Below are 5,661 nucleotides of genomic sequence, written 5' to 3' on the forward strand. Positions count from 1 at the left end.
TTCCACCCTCTAAATAAAACTTCCCTAAATATAAAGTACATCCATCCCCTAAATGAAGAGTACATCAATCCCCTACATCTATATGAAAAGCATTTTCATATAGGGAAAAGAGATACTTTTCAAATACTAAGGACGAAGAATGGCAGTGGTAATACAAAGGGTATTGCAAAGATTAAGCAACCAAATATGAACAACCAACCCATTTGAAAATAACCCACAATTATATAAAGGATAAACAAACATATAACCTGTGTGACTCCCATAAAGTGTTATTCAGTAAATCCCACAATTATCATGTACTACAAATACTAGACAAGTTGCCTGGTTTCTTTGCGCAAACTTAACGACCACCGAAAGATAGTTAGAGTTACTTTTATTATATATTAGTTGGGATTAATGTTAGTGTTAGTGTTAGTGTTAGTGTTATTGTTAGGGTAAGGTTATAGGTTAAAGGTTATAGTTCAGGTTAAGGTTACATAAAGAAGGTTAAAGGAGTGATCAAAGCTTGCACAAATTAAGCAACAAAGTCTATCATTTGAAGTACATTGAAGATTTGTATCATGTTACTTAAATTTGACAATTTTCTGATGTAAATAGTTCCCCATCCAACTGTATACTAATCAGCTGGTTCTAAAGTTCTTATAACCATTTAATCAAAAATTTCAATTTCCAGATGACTTTAATCCTCTTTCTCCCAGTGGCTGTAGGATATTTGTTTGTACACAACTAACTACTAGTTGGGAGAAAGAGGATTAAATACCAGATATCTGATCATTTCGCAGTGAACATAAATTTATAATTACACCAAAGTATTACCATTACCTAACTTAACAAACAACTGGCCTTGTGATAAAAACAAACTAGTTGTGTTCTATTGTGTTCAAGTACAATAGCCCAAAATTAAATGCAGGAATGTAATGTTAATCAGTGTCCAAAATCTGCTTGTACAAGTTGATGGTAATTAAGTTCATAATATCCTGACAGTCAAGGGCAAAGGTCACTTTTTACACAGAAAGCTCATCTAAAAGGTATGTTTACAATATACTTAAATTTGTCTGTACAAAATATTAACAGTATGTAGTAAATTGCTAGCTGACCTTGAATATTAAGGTCAAAGTCATAGGTTACTGTCTTTGATAATATCTAGTATGGTACATGCCTATGGCTCGCCTCCAGGCTGGCATGCATGTTGACAGTGATATGTTTTCATGGTGATGAATCAGATGTCTATGAATAAGTACACCTGTGTACAATCTTTGGTACAGTTCTTTATGTGCAGCGCATTCAAAGTGCTCATGAGAGTTTGTTGATTCCTGCAATCGAAAAGTCATTGACATAATTCAATATTAATTCACAGTAAAGCTCATGCAAATATTATTCCAAATCACAAATAATAAATACAAAGATGTAAATGAATGGACAGACCTTCATCAATAAAACTTTAAAGATTAACACACTTCTTTGCAAGCTCTTATCTGGTCCATAGCCAGTGTCTTAAACCAACAGCTGGCTACTCTATTCAGTACAGGCAGTGAGCTTTGGGTTATTTTCAAGTGGAATATAGACAACAATTCAACTGATGGCAAGATGTCAAACTTACTTCATCCTGTTTTCTTCAGATTTCTTCTTCAATTCCAGTAATACAAATTTCTGACGTACAAGTACGATCTGAAATACCAGGAGAAACATTTTATGAACTGAACAGAACTGAAATACAACTCAAAAACACTTGTTCTCATCTTTTTATATGATCTATGCTGATCCAACAATGGTGAATTCAGATAAATATAGAAGGTATTGTAGGACTATTAACCAAGATTTTTCCTCAACACAAACCTCAATAAAACATCTATCAAGGAAACAATTTCCTTATGACTGACAAGTATATAAAATAAGATTATTACCAAACTGCTCAATAAAATACTTGCTTTTCTCTTCTTTCTCTGATAATAGTTTTTTTCGACAGCTTTGAAGTCATAAATTGTGGTAATACATTTTCTTGGCAGCATTGGCATGGTCTAAAAACAATGAAACATATTATCAACAAGTCTTGGTCAAAAACCTAACTTTCCCTCTATCAGGTCAATATTCTGACTTCAACAATAAATATGACTGCCATCCAACTCATATTGTAAAAGTCATCAAACATAATTACATGCATATGTGGACTACTATATACAACATTTGTACTAGATTTGGTTGAAAGTCGCCCATGGATCTCAGAGGTGTAACCCCCCCCCCCCCCCCCATAATTTGGGCAATTTGACTTTAGACATTGTGATAAAAATCAAGGGTCTGGGTTATGAAGACAAACTTTGATGAGATCGCAAAATTGGAAACTTACCTATGTCGGCTTCTTGTTTGATAGCTTTCTGTCATATTCTTCATGGATGTGACCTGAAAACAAATAAAACATTACTATAGCTGGATGGCAATTGGATGTCAGAGGTGTACATCCACACTTTGAATAATTTTGGCTTTTTCACTTTGAACATCGGCATCACGATCAAGGGGTCGGGGTTATTAAAACTAACTTTGAAGAGATTAAAATATTTGACACTTACTTATATCTTCTTCTTCTTGTTTGATAACTTTCTCCTATAGCAAAATCCTCTTCAATTCTGGTCATATTAGTTCTTCATGGGTAAGATCTGTAAATAAAGAAAACATTACTATGAACTGAATTGAACAGAATACCAAGCACATTTAAACTGAATGCCTTCCATAAGGGCAAAGTCTTTAGATTTTTGTTCCTACACACAATAATTGTTTGAATGCAACATTAACAGAACATATATAATTAGTTATGTTTGAAGTATGTACCAAATTTAATTGAATTAGGAGAGTGCATTTACTAAGGTAGAACTAGTGGTCACCAGTTGCAAACTGTTCTGCTTGTCTGTTCAAACTAAAAAAAGCTAGCAAGACTTCATGGAAGGTACAGACCCCCTCGAATACTTGACTTCTATGTGACTGAACACAACATGATTTAAAAGAATTTACTGGCAAGAAATAGATACTTATGCAGGAAATGGCTGCATTTCGATAACCGACCTCTTTGGTCAACTTTGTGTATGTCTCAGTTGACATGTCACCTTTGTGCCAGGTTTGAAAGAAATTGGATACGGCATGTCTGAGAAATGATGTACTACACACAGAGAGACGCATGCAGGCATGGACAATAAAGGTGGGTGAATCCCATTCTAATAGTCCCCCCTTTTAGAGACTAATGATTCATTTTAGGAGTGATTAGAATATCCAGATTGCAAAATAAGAAACTTACTTGTCCTCTTCTTTTAATAACGTTCTTCGCTAGCTTTCTTCATCGTTCCTGGGTGTGATCTAAAAAATAGGGCAAAGACATTATCAAATAAACTGAAAAGAAATAATATATATATACATACCTCTCATATATACACACTTGCTCTCATAATTTTATATCAATCCCATGTCAGAAACAATAAATCTGTAAATCTAAGGAAACGTGGTCAATAGGCCTATATATATAGATAGAAGTAGTGGTACAGTGTTCTCCACCAAGAGTTTTAGCAGGGCTATCCACACCTGGCATCCTCCTATTGATGCCAAGCGCCATGTTTTGATGTTTATTTATAAACCATTTGACCAAACCCTCTAAGCACACAAATGCCCTAAAACAAATCGTTTGTTCACACCTTTTCCGAAGTAAAGTGACACATGGGTATTATCTGAAAATGAAGACAAAAACATTATCAAATAAATTATACAGAAATAATAGGTATTTACTTTTGATATTCTTTTCCTTTAGACTTTCTTCAGTAGTGTTTTCTTCAATGTTGAGTCAATTGTGTTACCTGAGTAGAAGTGAAATATAGATTTACATGGATTATTTATATCTATGGTGATCCAACAATGGTGTTTTCAGATCTATAAAGAAAATATTTTGCGTCTCTTAACCATCACTTTCCCTCTACACAATCTTTGATAAAACCATCCAGTGAGAAAAAATGTCTTCATAACTTAGAAAATCATACATTTTGAAGAGACTGTAAGACTTGAAACTTACTTCTTTATCTTCTGATAACTTTTTTTCTTGAGCTTCCTTCATTAATTCTGGTGATACAAGTTCCTGGGGTATGAGCATGATCTGGAATACAAGCACAAACTGCTTGTTTTATGAACTGAACAAGTCTTAGAAGACCCCCCCCCCCCCCCCCCGAAATACTTTACTTCTATGTGACAGAATAGAGACATGATTTAAAAGAATTTGGCTACAAATATGGCTGCCATTCAATAGAAATTACATTTATAGCACCCAAAACAATGTCTAATTCTTTTCTTCACATTACTTGTAAACATGATTTAAAAGAAATTGGCAATGTGTAAACACTACAATGTGTGTGATCGGTAGGAATTGGCTGGATTTTGATAATTGGCCCTGAAGGTCAAGGTCTCCAAACATAGCTTGAATCTGATAATATGGGGGTAGACACTTGAATGAAGTGTCATGGGTATTGCAGTTTTTCAGTTAGAGTTATACAGTGTTTATTTTTAACTACAAATATTGCCGCCTGAGCACACAGACAGACGCATGCAGGCATGGACAAAAAAGGTGGGTGGAGCCCATTGGAATAGTCCCCCTTTGAGAGACTAATGACTGATTGTATCAGAACATCAAGATTGCAAAATAAGAAACTTACTTGTCCTCTTCTTTTCATAACATTCTTCTCTAGCCTTCTTCATCATTCCTGGGTGTGATTGAAAAATAGGGTAAACACATTATCAAATAAACTGAATAGAGATAATATAGAGATACATACTTCTCATATTTTTTTCTTTTAATAAAGTTTCTTCAGCAGCATCCTTCTTTCATCAATGATGACTCAATTGTGTTACCTGAGAGGAGAAGAGAAATACTGCATTCCATGGTTTATTTAAATGTATGGTGATCTAACAACGGCTTATTCAGATATATAAATATACAAAAGATTTTGGGTCTCTCAACCATCATTTTCCCTCTACACAAGCCTAAATAAAACATGTACTGAGAAAACATTTTTTCATGACTGACAAAAACATAAAATTTGAAAGGACTCAAAGATTTGAAACTTACATATATGCTTCATCTTCTAATAACTTCATCAGCTTTTCCAGTGATCTGAAAAAATGAGGAAAAAACATTATTAAAAAATGAACAAAATTATATAGGTACTTGCCTTTGATATTCTTTTTCTTGAAATCTTTCAGCGGTAGAGTCCTTCTTCATTGTTATCTGTGTAGAGAAAAAGAGAAAAAGAGATTTATACGGGTATTAACGAGTAAAGCCATTTGCTTTACTCAAACAAGACTTACCTTCTTTATAAGTCTGCAGATAACCAGATTCGCTGCGCTGCATCTGTTCATCGGAAATAGCTTGCATAGTGGCTTGCAGTTTATAACTGACCACTATAGCAAGACATATTTACATGTAGAACAGATAGAAAAATCATTCAAGATTTCTGTGAACCAATAAGGTTTTAGCAGTTTGCAACCAAGTAACACCACATGTTTGATCAGTTTGCAAACTATACGCAATTGTGCACGTGTGGTAATCTGCAGGTTACATATGCTGATATCAGCCATTGACCAAAGCGTGTACTCACAGCTTGGCCAATGACCATCTGATTATCACGATTTGGTGGA

At 34.3% G+C, this 5,661-nt stretch overlaps 1 long non-coding RNA gene across 2 annotated transcripts; it reads right to left on the reverse strand.

Moving 5' to 3' along the window:
- Positions 1–200: 200 nt before the first annotated feature.
- LOC144445961 (uncharacterized) lies at positions 201–5,206 on the reverse strand. Of its 2 annotated transcripts, none has more exons than XR_013481936.1 (10): positions 5,093–5,206; positions 4,680–4,727; positions 4,046–4,126; positions 3,766–3,833; positions 3,284–3,342; positions 2,565–2,651; positions 2,345–2,397; positions 1,929–2,018; positions 1,601–1,668; positions 201–1,313 (listed from the first exon to the last, which is right to left on the reverse strand). It is a non-coding gene; the product is annotated as an uncharacterized LOC144445961 (long non-coding RNA). The 2 variants fall into 2 exon arrangements; XR_013481935.1 differs by having other exon boundaries at positions 1,905–2,018.
- Positions 5,207–5,661: the final 455 nt, after the last annotated feature.

This window comes from Glandiceps talaboti, chromosome 14 (assembly GCF_964340395.1).
Source record: "Glandiceps talaboti chromosome 14, keGlaTala1.1, whole genome shotgun sequence".
Lineage (NCBI taxonomy): Eukaryota > Metazoa > Hemichordata > Enteropneusta > Spengelidae > Glandiceps > Glandiceps talaboti.